We start from the raw sequence: 22579 nt of genomic DNA, 5'->3' as shown, positions 1-22579 counted from the left end.
TTTCAAATGCACTGTCGTTTTTGGCTTTATGTCAACTTTTGTAAGATGAAAAAGGTTAATTAACTTTAATATTTTAAGCTAGTGATTTGAAGCAACTTGATATAGATTTCTAAATGTGTACATGCAAGAAAATCGGTTTTATACCTAAATGTAAAATTCTGAATTTTCCAAATGCACTGCCGATTTGGCTTTATGCCAAATTCTGTAAGATGGTGAGAGTTAATTAACTTTAATATGTGAAGTTAATGATTTGAACAAACTCGATGTGGATTTCTAAATGTGTATATGAAACAAAATCGGTTTTATACCTAAATGTAAAATTGTGGAATTCTTTCAAATGCACTGTCGTTATCGCTTTATGTAAACAACAATGAGATAAAGAAGGTAAATTAACTTAAATATGTGAAGGTAATGATTTAAAGCAAATCGATATGGATTTCTAAATGTGTATATGCAAGAAAATCGGTTTTATACCTAAATGTAAAATTGTGGAATTTTTTCAAATGCACTCTCGTTTTGGTTTTATGCCAACTTCTGTAAGATGAAGAACGTTAATTAACTTTAATATGTGAAGTAAATGAATTGAAGAAACTCGATATGTATTTCTAAATGTGTATATGCAAGAAAATCGGTTTTATACCTAAATGTAAAATTGTGGAATTTTTTCAAATGCACTGTCATTTTGGCTTTATGTCAACTTCAGTAAGATAAAGAAGGTTAATTAACTTTAATATGTGAAGCTAATGATTTGAAGAAACTCGATATGGATTTCTAAATGTGTATATGCAACAAAATCGGTTTTATACCTAAATGCAAAATTGTGGAATTTTTTTCAAATGCACTGTCGTTTTGGCTTTATGTCAACTTTTGTAAGATGAAGAAAGTTAATTAACTTTAATATGTGAAGTTAATGATTTGACGAAACTCGATATGGATTTCTAAATGTGAATATATAAGAAAATCGATTTTATACCTAAATATAAAATTGTGGTATTTTTCCAAATGCACTGCTGTTATGGCTTTATGTCAACTTGAGTAAGATGAAGAGAGCTAATTAACTTTAATATGTGAAGCTAATGATTTGAACAACTTCGATATGGATTTCTAAATGTGTATATGCAAGGAAAACGGTTTTATTCCTAAATGTTAAATTGTGGAATTTTTCCAAATGCACTGCCGTTATGGTTTTATGTCAACTTTAGTAAGATGAAGAAAGATAATAAACTTTTAAGTGAAGCTAATGATTTAAGGCAATTCGATGTGGATTTCTAAATGTGTATATGCAAGAAAATCGGTTTTATAACTAATTGTAAGATGGTGTAATTTTTTCAAATGCACTGCTCGTATAGCTTTATTTCAACTCCAACGAGATAAAGAAGGTTTATTAACTTTAACATGTGAAGCTAATGCTTTGAAGAAACTCGATATGGATTTCTAAATGTGTAGATGGAAGAAAATCGGTTTTATACCTAAATGTAAAATTGTGGAATTTTTTCAAATGCACTGTCGTTTTGGCTTTATGTCAACTCCAATGAGGTAAAGAAGGTTAATTAACTTTAATATCTGAAGTTAATGATTTGGCGAAAATCGATATGGATTTCTAAATGTGTATATACAAGAAATTCGATTTAATACCTAAATATAAGTTTATCAAATTTTTTCAAATGCACTGGAGTTATGGCGTTATGTCAACTTGAGTAAGATGGTGAGAGTTAATTAACTTTATGTGAAGCTAATGTTTTGAGGCAACTCGATGTGGATTTCTAAATGTGTATATGTAAGGAAATCGGTTTTATACCTAAATATAAAATTCCGGAATTTTTCTAAATGCACCGCCGTTATGGTTTTATGCCAACTTGAGTAAGATTGTGAGAGTTAATTAACTTTATGTGAAGCTAATGATTTAAGGCATTCGATGTGGATTTCTAAATGTGTATATGCAAGAAAATCGGTTTTATACCTAAATGTAAAATGGTGTAATTTTTCCAAATGCACTGCTCATATAGCTTTATGTCAACTCCAACGAGATAAAGAAGGTTAATTAACTTTAATATGTGAAGTTAATGATTTGAAGAAACTCGATATGGATTTCTAAATGTGTATATGCAAGAAAAATCGGTTTTGTACCTAAATGTAAAATTGTGGAATTTTTTCAAATGCACTGTCGTTTTGGCTTTATGTCAACTTGAGTAAGATTGTGAGAAGGTTAATTAACTTTATTATGTTAAGCTAATGATTTGAAGAAACTCGATATGGATTTCTAAATGTGTATATGCAAGAAAATCGGTTTTATACCTAAATGTAAAATTGTAAAATTTTTTCAAATGCACTGTCGTTATGGCTTTATGTCAACTTTTGTAAGATGAAAAAGGTTAATTAATTTAAATATGTGAAGTTAATGATTTGAATCAACTCGGAAGGGATTGCAAAATGCGAATATATAAGAAATTTGATTTAATACCTAAATATAAAATTGTGGCATTTTTCCAAATACACTGCTGTTATGGCTTTACGTCAATCTGAGTAAGATGGTGAGAGTTAATTAACTTTATGTGAAGCTATTGATTTGAACAAACTCGATATGGATTTCTAAATGTGTATATGCAAGAAAATCGGTTTTATACCTAAATATAAAAAAGTGTAATTTTTCTAAATGCACCGCCGTTATGGGTTTATGCCAACTTCAGTAAGATTGTGAGAGTTTATTTACTGTATGTGAAGCTAATGATTTAAGGCAATTCGATGTGGATTTCTAAATGTGTATATGCAAGAAAATCGGTTTTATACCTAATTGCAAGATGGTATAATTTTTCCAAATGCACTGCTCGTATAGCTTTATGTAAACTCCAACGAGATAGAGAAGGTTAATTAACTTTAATATGTGAAGCTAATGATTTGAAGAAACTCGATATGGATTTCTAAATGTGTATATGCAAGAAAATCGGTTTTATACCTAAATGTAAAATTGTGGAATTTTTTCCAAATGCACTGTCGTTTTGGCTTTATGTCAACTTGAATAAGAAGATGGGGGTTCATTAAATTTAGTATGTTAAGCTAATGATTTGAAGAAAATCGATATGGATTTCTAAATGTGTATATACAAGAAATTCGATTTAATACCTAAATATAAGTTTATGGAATTTTTCCAAATGCACTGGAGTTATGGCGTTATGTCAACTTGAGTAAGATGGTGAGAGTTAATTAACTTTAATAAGTAAAGCTAATGATTTGAAGCAACTTGATATGGATTTCTAAATGTGTATATGCAAGGAAATCGGTTTTATACCTAAATATAAAACAGTGTAATTTTTCTAAATGCTTCGCCGTTATGGTTTTATGCCAACTTGAGTAAGATTGTGAGAGTTAATTAACTTTAAGGTAATGATTTAAAGCAATTCGATATGGATTTCTAAATGTGTATATGCAAGAAAATCGGTTTTATACCTAAATGTAAAGTTGTAAAATTTTTTCAAATACACTGCTCGTATAGCTTTATGTCAACTCCAACGAGATAAAGAAGGTTAATTAACTTTAATATGTGAAGTAAATGAATTGAAGAAACTCGATATGGATTTCTAAATGTGTACATGCAAGAAAAGCGGTTTAATACCTAAATGTAAAGTAATGGAATTTTCTAAATGCACTGCCGTTTTGGCTTTATGCCAACTTCAGTAAGATGAAGAAGGTTAATTAACTTTATTATGTGAAGCTAATGATTTGAAGAAACTCGATATGGATTTCTAAATGTGTATATGCAAGAAAATCGGTTTTATACCAAAATGTAAAATTGTGGAATTTTTCAAAATGCACTGCCGTTATGGCCTTATGTTAACTTAAGTAAAAAGAAGAAAGTTAATTAACTTTAGTAAGTAAAGCTAATGATTTGAAGAAACTCGATATGGATTTCTAAATGTGTATATGCGAATAAATCGGTTTTTACCTAAATGTAAAATTATGGAGTTTTTCCAAATGCACTGCCGTTTTGGCTTTATGTCAACTTTAGTAAGATGAAGAAAGTTAAATAACTTCATTATGCAAAGTTAATGATTTGAAGAAACTTGTAATGGATTTCTAAATGTGTATATGCAAGAAAATCGGTTTTATACCTAATTGAAAAATTGTGGAATTTTTCCAAATGCACTGCTGTTATGGCTTTATATCCACTTGAGTAAGATGAAGAAGGTTAATTAACTTTAATATGTGAAGTTAATGATTTGAAGAAACTAGGTATGGATTTCTAAATGTGTATATGCAAGAAAATCGGTTTTATGCCTAAATTTAAAATTGTGGAATTTTTCCAAATGCTCTGCCGTTATGGCTTTATGCCAACTTTAGTAAGATGAAGAATGTTAATTAACTTTAATATGTGAAGCTAATGATTTAAAGCAACTTGATATGGATTTCTAAATGTGTATATGCAAGAAAATCGGTTTTATACCTAAATGTAGAATTGTGGAATTTTTCCAAATGCTCTGCCGTTTTTGCTTTTATGCCAACTTCTGTAAGATGAAGAAGGTTAATTAACTTTAATATGTGAAGTTAATGATTTGAAGAAACTCGATATGGATTTCTAAATGTGTATATGGAAGAAAATCGGTTTTATACCTAAACGTAAAATTGTGGAATTTTTCAAATGCACTGTCGTTTTGGCTCTATGTCAACTTTAGTAAGATAAAGAAAGTTAATTAACTTTAATATATGAAGTTAATGATTTGAGGAAACTCGATATGGATTTCTAAATGTGTATATGCAAGAAAATCGATTTTATACCTAAATGTAAAATTGTGGAATTTTTCAAAATGCACTGCCGTTATGGCTTTATGTCAACTTTAGTAAGATGAAGAAGTTAATTAACTTAAATATGTAAAGCTAATGATTTGAAGCAACTCGATATGGATTTCTAAATGTGTATATGCAAGAAAATCGGTTTTATACCTAAATATAAAATTGTGGAATTTTTCCAAATGCACTGCCGTTATGGCTTTATGTCAACTTGAGTAAGATGAAGAAGGTTAATTAACTTAAATATGTGAAGCTAATGATTTGAAGCAACTCAATATGGATTTCTAAATGTGTATATACAAGAAAATCGATTTATACCTAAATATAAAATTGTGGAATTTTTCCAAATGCACTGCTGTTATGGCTTTATGTCAACCTGAGTAAGATGGTGAAAGCTAATTAACTTTACATATGTGAAGCTAATGATTTGAAGAAACTCGATATGGATTTCTAAATGTGTATATATAAGAAAATCGACTTTATACCTGAATATAAGATTGTCGTAATTTTTCCAAATGCACTGCCGTTATGGCTTTATGTCAACTTGAGTAAGATGGTGAGAGTTAATTAACTTTAATATGTGAAGTTAATGATTTGAAGAAACTCGATATGGATTTCTAAATGTGTATATGGAAGAAAATCGGTTTTATACCTAAATATAAAATTGTGGAATTTTTCCAAATGCACTGCCGTTTTGGCTTTATGTCAACTTCAGTAAGATAAAGAAGGTTAATTAACTTAAATATGTTAAACTAATGGTTTGAAGCAACTCAATATTGATTTCTAAATGTGTATATAGTTTTGGTGCTAAAATTGGAAATAAATACACTGAGCTTCTTTGCTCTGCTCCAATCTTAATTTTGGTGCTAAGGTTGGAAATAAATACACCGAACTTCTTTGCTCAGCTCCAATCTTAGACTAAGTTTTCTTTATTTATTTCTGTCTAGCTTACGTACTAATTTTATGTGCGCGCAGGCACTTATCTTGTTACATATAAAACACATACATATGTACATATATTTGCATGCATGAGGAATTTGCTTGGTCAGCAAAAATGTGTAACCAAACTTGATTCGTTTCAAGATAGAGTTCATATATGAAGTCTATCTTGAAATGAATATTGTTTATTTTTTCTAGGGAGTATATGTCAATATGTGACTCCTCCACCCCTAGACTCAATGGTCTCCATTGAATATCTAACATTGAATGCTGCCAAGTTTTCTTATTATTACTAGTAATTATAGTATAGAAGTATATTTACATTGTTGTCTCTATTTTATTTTGTTCATGCTTTGAACTTGACATTGGACCAATTATGGTATTTGTTTTTTGTGTGTTTTCCTCATTTGAAAGAGGTTGAATTTGTAGCTCTACATTAAGATTTGTATTTTTATTTCTCTTATATATTATACATTTTACCAATATTCCTATTGCTATTAATAGTATTATTAGTATGCTTATGCCATAATTTACATTTTTATGTATTTTTAATTCTTCCAACTTCTTTATATTTTTTCCTTGATTTATTATTATGTCTGAAAAATGTATTACTTTTTCAAACTGTAATACATCAGATTCTTTTTCAGGGAAAATATATCTTTCCTCTACAATAACTTTTTGGTTTTGAAATGATTTATTTTTTATTTCGAGTTTACAATTATAAAAATTTACTAATGCATTTCCTTCGAGTACAATTTGTCTATTGTCACAGTTTTGTTTCAATTCTATTTTATATGCATTTTTAATCAGGATAGTATCGTCTTCGATATCTTCGATCATTGTGTTATTGTTATATTCGTATTTACATTGGTTAAACGAGCAGACGTTAATTTCTTTTAAATCTTTGAAATGTGCTCCTTCTGTATGTTTATATATTTTGTTTCCTATTGTAATTGCATATTTCTGTTCTCCTATCATTTCAAAATGTTGCTTATTAGGTAATGGCGTTATTAGTATTAGATCTGCTTTAACGTGTGAAATTGGTATTTTTATAGCTAAAAGTAATGCGTCATCTTTATATGAAAGGAGTCCCGTCTCTACGTGTTTTAATTTAAAAATGTCAATATTGAATCTTTCAATTTCTTCTGTTGATAATATACTAGGGTGTAATATATTATGCTTTGCTGAAGCTATGTTTTCTTGAATTTGTTCAATTTTACTTTCTAGGTGTTTAAGTTTAAGCATCTGATCGGAATAAAGCATGTGTTTTATAATTTTTTCGTTTGATTTATTTATTTTTTCAAAGGTTTTTAGTATTTCTGTCCTATCGTCTTCTATGGTTCTTTTTAATGTATTAATGGATTTATTGAAGTTGTCATTTATATACATATATTTGTTGATTTACCGCTCCTATTATCTCATGATTGTTCCTCTCTATTATTTCTAAATGTTGTAGTATGTTTTCCCTATCTTCATTGTCCATTGTTCCGAAGAGCCATTTGTATGTAGTCCCTACTATATTAAATAGTCCTCTGCGTTTTCTGGTATTATATCCTATAGGCATTAATGTGTTTATTTTTGCTTTAATAGACTTTATTTCTTCGTATAATATTTCCCTGTCATTCCTGTTATATTGATTGAAATTATTTTCTAAGTTATTTTCAATTTTATTTATAATCTGCTTAAATTCCTTGGGGTGTATTATATGGATTACCGTTGCGGTTTGATTTACTATCTCTATCTCTCTGATTCTTATTTTAGCGTATCCCGATTGGTTTTCAAGCTTGTTTATTTGGAGAAGTCCATTGATTGCCGTTATTACCGTTAAGAGTATTATAATTTTCGCCATATTAATCCTGAAATTTAAATTTTCGTTTAACTTGAGTCTTGTATGCTTTTTTAAACTTTGAATCTTTAGATATTAAGTGATTTCCCTCTTCTTTAAAATTGTCTACTCCCTTGTATCTTGGTTGCGCTTTGTTAACTCTATGATTCTTTATATATTTATTTTGAAAATCTTGTATGTTTACCCTGTTTTCTTTTTTATTGATATTATTTATTATATTTTCTTTTTGCTTTTGTAATTTTTCCGCGAGTTTGTTTAGTTCTTGTTCAGAAAGTAAGTTATTTATGAAATCAATTGGCCTCTTTTTTGTCGTAGAATGTATGGTATTATTATAAGCAGTTATTGCTTTGAATACTTTCTCTTTCAGATTGTCGTTGTTATTTTCATCGGCATTAAAAAGTCTTAAGTGTTCGTTCAAAGTTAAGTGTAATCTTTCAACATCTGCGTTACCTGTTTTATTATAAGTGGTCGTTAGGTGTAGGTTTATTTTATTATCTTTTAAGAATTGTTTTATTGGTACTGTATCTAATTCATTATCTGTTACTAAAGTTTCCGGTTTGCCTAAATATTGAATTCTTTCTTTTATGGCATTTACAATTGATATCCAAGTTCTGTCCTTTAATGATTTGGCTGTTGCGTATTTTGTTAATTTATCGATGCTTGTGAGGTACATTATGCCTCTTTGTGGGTACCAAATATCAAAATGAACAATTTCATTATGTTTTTTAGGAGTTTCCGTAATATTTAAACTATGTTTGATAGGGTTTCTGTCGAACTTCGCCTTGTTGCATATTTCACAGTTATTGATGTATTTCTGAATTTCTTTTTGTAATTTGGGGTAGTAGTGTGTTTTTTTTATTTCCTCAAATATTTCATTTATTCCCCTGTGATTATTTTCCAGGTGTTTCTCTTCTATCAATGTTAAAAGTTCTCCTTTATCTGTTATATCTTTTAAAATTATGTTTGATTTCATTATCTTTAGATTTGTATTATTTGCGAAAAATTTTATATATAACTCTTGAATTTGTAGAAATAATTTGTCATCTGGGCAGTAAATTACGATTAATCCTTTTTCGGGTAGATTCTCTTGCATTATTTTTAAAATGTCGCTTTCAAGTGTTACGTTTATTATATTTCTTATTTTTCTTTGATGTATTATTTTCTTTGTTATTGATTGCCTTTGCGCTCTTTGAATTATTAGTTGATTTTTATATATATTGATTGCATTTTCTGTTATTTTTATGAAGTATGTACTATCCGTTTCTGCACTATGTACTGTATCTATGTCGTCATCATTGAATATTTCATTTAGATTCAATTCTAGCATATTGTTATTTTCATAATTTAGTCTGCTTAGACCATCTGCAATTACATTTTCTTTACCTTTTATGTATAAAATGTCGAAATCAAATTCATTGAGTTTAATTTTCCACCTTTGGAGTTTAGCATTTGGTTCTTTTAAGTTGTTTAGCCAAACTAATGGTCTATGATCAGTTTTAATAACAAAGTGTCGGCCAAATAAGTACGGACGGAAATATTTCGTTGCCCAAACTATTGCGAGTAACTCTTTTTCTATCGTACTGTAATTTTTTTCATGCCCATTCAAGGTACGACTGGCAAATGAAATTGTTTTGTTATCTTGCATAAGGGCTGCTCCTAGAGCAAAATTACTAGCATCTGTGACAAGAGTAAAGGTTTTTGTGAAATCTGGGTGAATTAAAATGGGGTCATTTTTTATCAACATTTTTAATTTAAAGAACGAATCTTTGTAATCTTGATCATCTATGTTAATTTTTAAGCCCTTTTTTAAATATTTTATTAAATGGTATGCTATTTTGGAGTAATCTTTAATAAATCTCCTATAGTATCCCGTAATACCTAAAAATGCTTTTATTTCCTTAACGCTTCTTGGAAGTAGAATCTTTTCTATTGCTTCCACTTTTTGAGGGTTTGGTTTAATACCATCTTTTGTAATTAAGTGACCAAGGAATTTTGTTTCTTGTCTTAGGAAATCGCATTTATTTAATTGGATCTTTAGATTTTTTTCTTTTATTCTCATTAAAATTTTGCTCAATGATTCTAGGTGCTCTTCTACGCTTGTAGAAAATACTAGAATATCGTCCATGTACACAATGCAAATTTTGCCGATATATTCTTTCAATATATCGTTCATTAGCCTTTGGAACGTTGCCGGTGCATTTCGCAATCCAAAGGGCATTCTTAGAAATTCATAATGTCCATTTGCAGTGGAGAACGCTGTTTTATGTATGTCGCGTTCATCCATTTCAATTTGATGAAAACCTTTGGCTAAATCGAGTGTTGAAAAATATTGGCATCTTCCCAATTTGTCAAATATATCGTCTATATTTGGAATTGGAAATCTGTCTTCCGTAGTTACGCTGTTCAACTTCCTGTAGTCGATCACAAGACGCCATTTTTGTTCATTGGTTGCGTCCAGCTTCTTTGGTACCAGCCAAATAGGGCTGTTGTAAGGACTAGAGGATGCTCTAATTATACCTTGGGTTAACATTTGGTCTATTTGTTTTTCTATTTCCGGTTTGTGTATTTCTGGGTATCGGTAGATTTTAGAGTAAACCGGAATATCATTTTTGGTTATTATTCTATGTTTTGTTGAACTTGTAAATGTTAAATTATCATCTTCGTTGTAAAATACGCTTTTATATCGTTTAAGTATATTTATAAGTCTATTTTTGTCTATACCGTTAAGGTGATTGGTGTCAACGAATTCTGTGACACATTTATCTTTTATGTCATTACAGAGGATTTCCACCTCATTGTCTTTATAGCTTATTTCGTTATATATCTCTTCTTCTTTTGTTAGATAAAAAGTCAGTATTGTTTTATTTGTTTTTATAATTCTGTTTGGGTAGTCTATTATCGCATTTATCTTCGTTAAAATATTGTTACCAATGAGTCCGTCAAAGTGCTTGTTAAAATTACATTCCAGAAATTCACATATGATTTCTTTTTCGTTAAATTCTTTAAATATTGGGAATCTGCAAAGTTTCTTAACTTCCGTTTTTCTTCCCATTGCTGTGACTTGCACATCTACTTCCCTCTTCCATTTCGGGTTACAAACATTTTCGTTGATCAAACTGAACTCTGCTCCAGTGTCAATGATGAAATATAACTTTCTTATGTGTGTATCTATTATTATATAGGGTAATTGTTTTGTGGATCCCACTGAAAATTTGTATTTGCATTGCCAATATCCATAGGTTCCGGTTTATTGCGATTTGATATTGCGGACCGATTATAATTTCCTGATTGGTTGTAATTCCGCGTTTGATTCCCGTCTCTTTGTTGATTAAAGTTTCTCTGTGGGTTGAAATTTCCCTGTTGGTTATGATTTGTGTTTGTTGTCTGGTTTGACATTCTAGTTTGGCTTGATCCGTTGCCACTGTTATAATTATTACCTACATTCCTTTGAAAATAGCCACTGTTATACCTGTTTTGTGGCATATAATTGTTGTTATTGTTATTTTCGTTTCTTGGGACATAGCCACCGTTATACCTGTTTTGTGGCATATAATTGTTATATCTATTATAACTACTGTTATAAGTGGGGATATTATTTGTATTTTGGTTTGGTCTGGAAAATGTTCTATTATTAACGTTATCGCTAAAATTAGTCCTACGATAGCTATTTGGGTTAGGATCTTTCCTTTGTTGCCCTAGCGCTGTGAAACCTTGATGTCTAGCTTCTAATATTATTTTGTATGCCTTTTCTAGACTATCCGGGTCTCTTGCTATAATCATAGTTTTAGTTGGTTCTGGGAGATGTTCCTTAAATGTTTTCAGTGCTATCCTATTAACTTCATTCGTTGAGAAATTTAAATCATTATGCGCTAATATTCTATTATGTAGTTTATTCCTAATTTTATTTATTTTAAAATAATAATTTTCTATTGTTGAGTCAAGACTGATGGTTTTCAACTCATCCATAAGTTCTGCTGAGCTTCTCTTTTCCCCGCAATTGCTCAGAAGTATTTGTTTCAATGTTTCCCAATCACTAACTTGTCCGTATCTGTGGATTATTTCCCTAGTTTTTCCTACGCATCTTCCTTTCAGAAAATTAAATAAAATTTTTTGATTGCTTACATCAAAAGTTAGTATTGTGGGTAATATGTCTTCAATTTGCCTAATAAAGTCCGTTAATTGGTTCGGATCTCGTCCATCAAATTCTGAAATTCCATTAATGCAATTCAAAGTGAGTTGAAAAAATGGTATGGTGGATGCTTCCATTTTGAGCAAATTTTATTTCAAGTCAAAAAAAAAAAAAAAAATATTCGTAATTATGTTGGTTGAACTTAGTTTTATGTAAAAAGTTCCTACTGGGTATTTTAGTTGATCTTGTTGACCGTTTGAGAGGTGTTGTCTACTCTTGTAGTGAAGACACCTATCTAACAGTTTGAAAAGAAATATAGTCGAGACACATTAGCACTTCTATCATTACAGTTTTGGAGTCACTGTTTTAATGAAACATTATTTCGATTTTGCAACACTCTGTATACGCCCGATAGAATTTTTGTTTTACACTGTTGTACAATATTTTTTTTTTTTTTTTTTTCACATTGCTTTGTAGTTGTATTTTCTTACTTAATCTAAAAAACTTTAATATATTTATATATATTGTTCTTACTCTTATTTTTTCCTGCTGTTTGGTACTGTTGCTACTGTTGCTTTTGTTACTGCTGTGAATGTTGTTGTAAATGCTGTTACTGCTGTTGCTTTTATTGTAGTTGCTGTTACTGCTGCTGCTTTATTAATGCCGGCGCTCTCATTAGCTTCCCGAAATTGTTAATTTAAGAGTGCATTATAAACTCTTTTCCAATGAATTAATTGTTAATTTTAATTTACTTGTCGCCTGTTTATCCTCGTCGCCAGTTTTGGTGCTAAAATTGGAAATAAATACACTGAGCTTCTTTGCTCTGCTCCAATCTTAATTTTGGTGCTAAGGTTGGAAATAAATACACTGAGCTTCTTTGCTCTGCTCCAATCTTAATTTTGGTGCTAAGGTTGGAAATAAATACACCGAACTTCTTTGCTCAGCTCCAATCTTAGACTAAGTTTTCTTTATTTATTTCTGTCTAGCTTACGTACTAATTTTATGTGCGCGAATTACGATATAATAAAACTCCGGTTTACCGTACTGAGCGGCTTGCCGTCCAGTTTATTAATCATCATTTTATTCTTTACAAAAATCTTATTTCCTAAATTTACCTGAAGCCGTTGTGCTGACTTCACATATTCTTTATAAAAATCTTACTTGCTAAATTTACCTGAAGCCGTTGTGCTGACTTGACATTCCTCAGCATCAACGACCCGGCATATCTTATATATGTACATATGTATGTAGTTGAATCTGAAGATTCAACTTACATTTCAGAGAAATAAAAAATATTTAAAAAATACTTGTCTTTTTTTGTGTGTCGACGAGTTTGACAGTGGTGGAGTCGTTTGACGACGCAACTCCCCCAGCGTTACTGTTTGAACTCTCCTGAGTTCTTGTATTTACAATTTTTATTTTTGTTGTTTTTTTCTTTAATATTATTACTAGGATTGCTACTACTACCATTACAATGATTATCAATGATATATTAATACCATATGATACATTTTTATGGTATTTTAATTCTGCAATTTCTTTTATGTTTTCTATATTTTTTATTGCAATATCATTGAATGTTAATTTTGGTGTGTAACTTTGGTTTAATTTTTCGGCAGGGTATATAATTGTATGAATATATTCTGTTTTATTATTTTTAAATTCTTGTTTTAAAATTTCCATTTTACAATTTACAAATTTGATTATATAGTTATTTTTTAATACAATTTTTCTGTCATCGCAGTTTTGTTTTATTACATAATTTTTTGCATTTCTTATTAATATTGTGTCATCGCTTATTTCTTGTATTGATGTTTTGTTATTATATTTAAATTCGCAAGTATTTGAAAATATGCAGCTTTTACTCAATTTTAGATTTTTAAATGCTTTATTTTCTACATAATCAAAATAGTTTTCGCCAATTTTTATAACAAATTTTTCTTTTTCAATAATTTGTAATTTATTTCTATTTGGCATTGGGGTTATTAATTGAATCTTAGTTTGAAAAAATGTTCTTGGTATCTGAATTGCAAATATTATTGTATCGTTTCTGTATACTACTACTCCTACTTTTGATAATTTTAGTTTGTAAAAATCAATCTCGTATTTTTCAATTTCTTCCCTAGTTAACATACTTGGATGTACCATATTGTATTTAGCCGCCGCTATATTATTTTGTATTTCTTGAACTTTACTTTCTATGAATTTTAGTTTATTCATTTCATCATTATACAAAATTTTACTTTCAATTCTATTTTCCTCTTTGTTTATTATATTTAAAGTTTCTATTATTTGTTTCCTATCTGATTCTATAGTTCCTTTTAATAAGTTTAGTGATCTATTTAAATGTTCACTAATTACTATTTGTTTATTTAAATTTACAATGGCATTATGGCCATTTTCTTCAATAATTTTTAAATGGTTCAAAATGTCTTGTCTGTCATCATCATCCATGACTCCAAACATCCATTTATATGCTATTCCTCCTATATTTATCAAGCCTCTTTTATTTCTCTTTTTGATATTCGGTGTTATTGATGTGATTTTTGCTTTTATATTTTTTATTTCATCAAACAAAATTTCTTTATTTTCAATATTTAGTTTTTCAATATTTTCTTTAACCTGATCAACTATGTCTGCTATCTTGTTCGGATTTATAGTATGTATAACTGTACTTATTTCGTTAACTATTTCAATGTCCGCTGTTTGTATAATTGTATACCCCGCATCTTCTATTATTGGTGTAATTTGCAAAAGTGCTGTCACCAATGATATGATTATTGTTAAAAAAATAATTACTATCGTCATCTGTAAAAGTAAAAATGTATAACCGTTTTAGGTTTTGATTTAAAAAAACTTAAATTGGATTTTAGTCGCCTCTTACGACAGGCATCTCTTACCATGTGTATATTCTAGAAAGACCCCTTACCCACTGGGGTAAAAAAAATCATGTATATATATGTAGAAAAAAAAAATTAAATGTTATTATCTCCATTAAATGCCCTTAGACTGAATGAATCGTCATCATCCTCATTTGGATTTTCTATGTTTGCTAATTTCATTGGTCTTTTTATATTTGCCGGATGGACGTTTTGTAAGGGAAATATTCTGAAATATGGATGATCCTTATGCCGTACTCTTTTGTAGTTTTTAATTGGTCCTGTTTGTCTGTTTTCTATATATTCTTCTCTGTTTTGATTTAATTTGGCTATTGTTTTCTGTTTTACTGTATTTATTCTATCTTGTAATATGGATGGACAAATGTTTTCTTTGGCGTCCCTTGGAGAACATTTGATAGTTGAGTGGTACCTATCGTTATAGTTGCATATAACAATTTGTATCCTCATTTCTGTTGAAAGACTAGAGTCCTCAATTCCTGTTAGTTTTTCCAACAAGGTTGAGTGCAGTCTCTCAATGTCTGCATTTCCTGTATGGCTATTTGGTTTTGTGTGATGGACTTCTACATTTTCGGCATTTAAATATTTTATTAATTGTTCTGCTCTATCATTCATAAATCTTTGAAAAGTAGCTGGGGCATTTTTCAACCCGAAAGGCATTCGGACCTATTCATATAGTCCTGCCGGAGTGACAAAAGCTGTTTTCTGGATGTCCCTTTCTGCCATTAAAATCTGATGGTAACCTTTTGCTAGATCTATGGTGCTAAAGTACTGTGCTTTGCCCAATTTATCTAAGATTCCTTCGATATTCGGTAGAGGATACTTATCTTCTACAGTCAATTGGTTTAACCTCCTATAATCAACCACTAGCCTGAATTTTTGTATTCCTGAATTATCTATCTTTTTCTGTATTATTAGAATAGGTGAGCTATATCTACTGTGACTTTTTCTAATTAGATAAGTTTATTTATTTATGCTTTAATAATTTTTTCGATTTCCTTTTTCTCATTTGATTTTAAATGATCAAGGTTGATGTTCTTTACTTCACTTATATCTAATGAATAAACTTGCTCTAGCATAGTTTTCATATAGAATGGAAGATTCACACCATTTTTCAAAGTTATTGTCATTTTTTCGATATATAGATAAGTTTATTGAAATGCTTTAATAATTTTTCGATTTCCTTTTTCTCATTTGATTTTAAATGATCAAGGTTGATGTTCTTTACTTCACTTATATCTCATTATAAACTTGCTCTTGCATAGTTTTCATATAGAATGGAAGATTCACACCATTTTTCAAAATTATTGTCATTTTTTCGATATCAATGGTTTTAACGCTTTTTAAGAAAAGGAATCATTTCCTATTAACGAATCATATGGTTTATTAAAAATTACCGTAAAGTTCTACAAATTTCGAGCTACATAGATACAATTCCAAAGAATTTTGTTTCAATTGAGATGTCTTATTAAAAATTTCATAAATATTTAAGATACATACAATATTTTATTAATTTTTATTGATGTCAGCACTTTTGCCACCTTCGCTCACTTAAATAGCGATTATTTCCATTAGCATTAAGGATTTCGAATTGCACTTAACCCTCTCGTTCGAAAAGCAATAGGTGTGTTCGACCAGCTTCTATCCGTCTATTAATGAAATTATCACATTCACACTCGAATATGGCATTTCGTTGCCATAAACGTAATTCTTCCGTATTCATTTGAAAATTTGTTTCAGGTAGAGGTGCAAACAAAAAATCCATAATTTATTTCATATATATAGTGCTATAACTTTACACACATAATCTAATTACGCAATTTTATATTTTAAAGGAATTTTAACAAATTAACTTTTGTATCTACTGCTGCTTTTTGTTTTTCTTTTCTCGTTTGTTCGTTTCTTTTTCTAATGGTATTGTTTTTGAATTGATTGAAACATTTTACAAAGAAAGTATTGGCTTCAAATAAAACTACTACTTAAATTACTAAATTATTAGTTGAATAGTATTTTACCTTGCTGTTGGTGCTGCTCTTGTTTTTGTTAATGTTGTTGTTGTTGCTTTTTGTTAATGTTGTTGCTGTTAGAAACTTCTCTTCTCCCTGTTGATCATAAATATTTCACTTTCCCTTTGCCGCTGTCAGTTGCTTGAATTTCGTTCACCATCCTTCTCGTGGTTTTCGTCGCCGCCTTCGTTTCCGGTCAGCTCCATCACTTGTAATACTTTTCTGCACTATAGCTGCTGCTGCTGTTGTCTTCTCTGTTGCTGCTGTTGATATTGTTGTTTTTTGTTTTGTTAAAGCTGCTTCTGCTGTCTCCGCTGTTGCCGTTTTAGTGTTTTCAACAGTTTTCTTTATTTTTTCTCAAAATAATTTTTGTTTTGCACTTTTCACAAATTTTTTCACTTTTTGAATTATGTTTTTGCTTTTGCTATAATTTTCCAACTCAAATGTATTATTTTGTTCTGCTTTGGGATTTATTAGATTAGCTGTATCTTTGTCACTTTTCTTTTAATAATGGTACTTTTGTTTAATAATAATTTATTTAGCTTTTATTTAGCTTTTCTTTGCTAGCTGAGCGAAGCTGAGAGAGAATATGGAATCGTTCCGTTCGACTGCGCCAATTACGATATAATAAAACTCCGGTTTACCGTACTGAGCGGCTTGCCGTCCAGTTTATTAATCATCATTTTATTCTTTACAAAAATCTTATTTCCTAAATTTACCTGAAGCCGTTGTGCTGACTTGACATTCCTCAGCATCAACGACCCGGCATATCTTATATATGTACATATGTATGTAGTTGAGGTTCTATCGAGCGTATTGTGTGAAAGATTAAAGCCCACCGTCAACAAACTGATTGGACCTTATCAGTGTGGCTTTAGACCTGGAAAATCAACAACCGACCAGATATTCACCATGCGCCAAATCTTGGAAAAGACCCGTGAAAGGAGAATCGACACACACCACCTCTTCGTCGATTTCAAAGCTGCTTTCGACAGCACGAAAAGGAACTGCCTCTATGCCGCGATGTCTGAATTTGGTATCCCCGCAAAACTAATACGGCTGTGTAAACTGACGTTGAGCAACACGAAGAGCTCCGTCAGAATCGGGAAGGACCTCTCCGAGCCGTTCGATACCAAACGAGGTTTCAGACAAGGCGATTCCCTATCGTGTGACTTTTTCAACCTGCTTCTGGAGAAAATAGTTCGAGCTGCAGAACTTAGTAGAGAAGGTACCGTCTTTTATAAGAGTGTACAGCTGCTGGCGTATGCTGATGATATTGATATCATCGGCCTTAACACCCGCGCCGTTAGTTCTGCTTTCTCCAGACTAGACAAGGAAGCAAAACAAATGGGTCTGGCAGTGAACGAGGGCAAGACGAAATATCTCCTGTCATCAAACAAACAGTCGTCGCACTCGCGACTTGGCACTCACGTCACTGTTGACAGTCATAACTTTGAAGTTGTAGATAATTTCGTCTATTTAGGAACCAGTATTAACACCACCAACAATGTCAGCCTGGAAATCCAACGCAGGATTGCTCTTGCCAACAGGTGCTACTTCGGACTGAGTAGGCAATTGAAAAGTAAAGTCCTCTCTCGACGAACAAAAGCCAAACTCTATAAGTCGCTCATAATTCCCGTCCTGCTATATGGTGCAGAGGCTTGGACGTTGTCAACAACTGATGAGTCGACATTGCGAGTTTACGAGAGGAAAGTTCTGCGAAAGATTTATGGTCCTTTGCGCATTGGCCACGGCGAATATCGCGTTCGATGGAACGATGAGCTGTTCGAGATATACGACAACATTGACATAGTTCAGCGAATTAAAAGACAGCGGCTACGCTGTCTAGGTCATGTTGTCCGAATGGACGAAAACACTCCAGCTCTGAAAGTATTCGACGCTGTACCGCCGGGGGAAGCAGAGGAAGAGGAAGACCTCCACTCCGTTGGAAGGACCAAGTGGAGAAGGACCTGGCTACGCTTGGAATATCCAATTGGCGCCACGTAGCGAAAAGGAGAAACGACTGGCGCGCTGTTGTTAGCTCGGCTATAATCGCGTAAGCGGTGTCTACGCCAATTAAGAAGAAGATATGCAAGAAAATCGGTTTAATACCTAAATATAATATTCTGGTATTTTTCCAAATGCACTGCCGTTACGGCTTTATGTCAACTTAAGTAAGATGATGAGGGTTAATTAACTTTCATATGTGAAGCTTATGGTTTGAAAAAATTCGCTCTGGGTTTTTTAATGTGTATATGCAAGAAAATCGGTTTTATACCTAAATATAAAATTCTGGAATTTTTTTCAAATGCACTGCCGTTATGGCTTTATGTAAACTTGAGTAAGATGATGAGGGTTTATTAACTTTAATATGTGAAGCTTATGTTTTGAAGCAATACGTTGTGGATTTCTTAATGTGTATATGCAAGAAAATCGGTTTTATACCTAAATGTAAAATTGTGGAATTTTTCCAAATTCACTGCCGTTTGGCTTTATGCCAAAATGTTTTGAAGCAAATTGATATGTATTTCTAAATATGTACATATATGCAAGAAGATCGGTTTTATACTTAAATGTAAAATTATGGATTTTTTTCAAATGCACTGCCGTTATGGCTTCATGTTAACTTAAGTAAGATGGTGAGGGTTAATTAACATTAACACGTGAAGCTAATGATTTGAAGCAACTTGATATGATTTCTAAATGTGTATATTCAAGAAAATCGGTTTTATACCTAAATGTAAAATTGTGGAATTTTTTCAAATGCACTGCCGTTATGGCTTCATAGCAACTTGAGTAAGATGAGGAGGGTTAGTTAACTTTAATATGTGAATATATGCAAGAAAATTGGTTTTATACCTAAATGTAAAATTATTGAATTTTTTCCAAATGCACTGGCTTTATGTCAACTTTAGTACGATGAAGAAGGTTAACTAACTTCAAAAGGTAAAGTTAATGATTTGAAGCCATTTCATATATATTTCTAAATGTGTATTTGCAAGAAAATCGGTTTTATACCAAAATGTAAAATTTTGGAATTTTTTCAAATGCACTGCCGTTATGGCTCTATGTAGTCTTGAGTAAGACGATGAGGGTTAATTAACTTTAATACGTGAAGCTACCCATATGACGCAATTTGTTGTGGATTTCTAGTTGTGTACTTGAAAGTAAATCGGTTTTATACCTAAATGCTTAATTATGAAATATTTTTCCAAATGCACTGGCGTTACGGCTTTATGTCAACCTGAGAACGATGTTGAGGGTTAAATAACTTTAATATGTGAAGCTTATGATTTGACGCTACTTTATATGTATTTCTAAATGTATATATGCAAGAAAATTGGTTTTATACCTAAATGTAAAACTATGGATGTTTTTTTCCCAAATGCAGTGGCTTTATTTCAACTTTAGTACAATGAAGAAGGTTAACTAACTTCGGTATGTAAAGTTAATGATTTAAAGTCATTTCATATATATTTCTAAATTTGTATTTGCAAGAAAATCGGTGCATACCTAAATGTAAAATTATGGAATTTTTTCCAAATGCACTGCCGTTATGGCTTCATAGCAACTTGAGTAAGATGAGGAGGGTTAGTTAACTTTAATATGTGAATATATGCAAGAAAATTGGTTTTATACCTAAATGTAAAATTATTGAATTTTTTCCAAATGCACTGGCTTTATGTCAACTTTAGTACGATGAAGAAGGTTAACTAACTTCAAAAGGTAAAGTTAATGATTTGAAGCCATTTCATATATATTTCTAAATGTGTATTTGCAAGAAAATCGGTTTGATACCTAAATTTAAAATTATGGAATTTTTTCCAAATGCAGTGCGTTTATGGCTTTACGCCAACTTCTGTAAGATGAAGAAGGCTAATTAACCTTAATATGTGATTTGAAGCCATTCGAACGATTTGAAGCCAAAATGTAAAATTGTGGAATTTTTCCAAATGCACTGCCGTTTTGGCTTTATGCTAAATGCTTAAATGCAAGAAAATCGGTTTCATACCTAAATGTAAAATTATGGAATTTTTCCAAATGCACTGCCGTTATGGTCTTATGTCAACTTGATTAACATGATGAGGGTTAATTAACTTTAATTTCTTAAGCTAATGATTTGAAGCCATTCGACATAGATTTCTAAATGTGTATATGCAAGAAACTCGGTTTTATACCTAAACGTAAAATTCTGAATTTTTCCAAATGCATTGCCGTTTTGACTTTGTAACAAAACGGCAATTATTTGTAACGAATTTATACTTAATAATTTTAATCAGTTTAAGAATCACTGTGAATTATTAGTTTAAGCACATTATTGTGAATTATCGCAGTGTCCTTTATTCCCGACGTTCGTTTTCGGTGTCCATACTGTTGGAACGCCGATTATAATTCACTCAATTTCCGAACGCCGATGAGATAGGCTGAGACACTGCGGTAAGTTGATCTTGCAGATCATTGAATATTTGTAATAACCTTTTTTTTATAGAAATAGATTGTTGTTCTTGTTTGTCATCGTATGCACGTGTACGAAATGTATGTGGGCATACATGGGTTTGAACACAATTAAATTCGCCAGCTAACGGAATTGAGACATCTTTATTTCGCAATTTTTATTTCGCAGCCTCTATCTGCGATCTTTATTTCGCATTGGTCTTTACTGCAATCTTTATTTCGCATGATCTTCATTTCGCCGGATCTGTATTTAGCAAGATCTTTATCACGCAAGACTATGCATTCTTTATATTGTCGCCAAATTGAATGCAAACAGCCAATTTGCATTGCCGTAACTCCCGTGCCAGTGGAATACATAATATATGCGAGTCGCCATCGTGACACAACTTGTTAACGTGTCTATCGCCAAACGGGACGCCATCCCGCTATCCGCCGCCAACGTCATAGCCGTTATATTGCCAACGGGACGCCATCCCGCTATAACCGTTACGTCGCAAAACGGGAAGCCATCCCACTATTTGCCGCCAACGTCGTAGCCGTTACGTCGCCAAACGGGAAGCCATCCCGCAACTCTCCATCAACGTCATAGCCGATACGTTGCCAAACGGGGCGCCATCCCGCTATTTGCCGCCAACGTCGTAGCCGTTACGTTGCCAAACGGGAAGCCATCACGCAAATCCTCTCGGTCAACGTCATAGCCGATACGTTGCCAAACGGGACACCATCCCGCTATTTGCCGCCAACGTCGTAGCTGTTACGTAGCCTAACGGGAAGCCATCCCGCAATTCCCGCTAACGTCATAACGTTTCTATCGGGTGATTTTTTAAGAGCTTGATAACTTTTTTTTAAAAAAAAACGCATAAAATTTGCAAAATCTCATCGGTTCTTTTATTTGAAACGTTAGATTGGTTCATGACATTTACAATTGAAGATACTCATTTAAATGTTGACCAACAACAAGACAGTCTTAGTATGTCCATTTGCAAAGTCCAATTTTGGGCAACTTTTTCGAGCATTTCGGATAATGGAATAGCCCGAATTTCTTCGGAAATGTTGTCTTCCAAAGCTGTCAATAGTTGCTAGGCATTTACTAAACTTAGACTTGACGTAGTCAGCAAAAATAGTCTAAATGCAAAAAATCGCATGATCTTGAGTAACCAACTTACGGGTCCATTTCTTGAGATGAATTGTTCTCCGAAGGAAGGAAAGTGAACGCCAGTGTGAACTTCTGAAGTCCACGATACGAGTAGAGGACGGATCAAGGTCAAATTCCATTGCGACCTCAGTGGATCCCGTTGTAGATACCGCTACACAACAGATAGCAGTCTCAACGCAGACAACAATGAACTCGCTAAATAGTTGGAACATTTCTATGCAGTCTACGTCAACGTATACAGCCGCCACGCATACGTATACTCAGTGCCCTTATGAAGGTACTACAGCGCCGATCTTCACAGCCACCGCCTCTTCCATAGGTGCTATGCCTTCAACTTCATTACAGTCGCAGCCATTTGTTAACGTTACA

At 31.8% G+C, this 22579-nt stretch overlaps 1 protein-coding gene and 1 long non-coding RNA gene across 10 annotated transcripts in view; one reads left to right on the top strand and one right to left on the bottom strand.

The window, feature by feature from the left end:
- LOC126763161 (prolactin-releasing peptide receptor) overlaps nucleotides 1-22579 on the top strand; it is a 176855-nt gene that overhangs the window by 30298 nt on the left and 123978 nt on the right. The gene's annotated exons all lie outside the window — the stretch shown is intronic.
- Nucleotides 12629-12982, bottom strand: LOC126763251 (uncharacterized). Its single transcript, XR_007667596.1, has 2 exons — nucleotides 12871-12982; nucleotides 12629-12811 (listed from the first exon to the last, which is right to left on the bottom strand). It is a non-coding gene; the product is annotated as an uncharacterized LOC126763251 (long non-coding RNA).

This window comes from Bactrocera neohumeralis, chromosome 6, assembly GCF_024586455.1.
Source record: "Bactrocera neohumeralis isolate Rockhampton chromosome 6, APGP_CSIRO_Bneo_wtdbg2-racon-allhic-juicebox.fasta_v2, whole genome shotgun sequence".
Taxonomy (NCBI): Eukaryota; Metazoa; Arthropoda; class Insecta; order Diptera; family Tephritidae; genus Bactrocera; species Bactrocera neohumeralis.
This window is presented reverse-complemented; position numbering and strand designations above follow the sequence as displayed.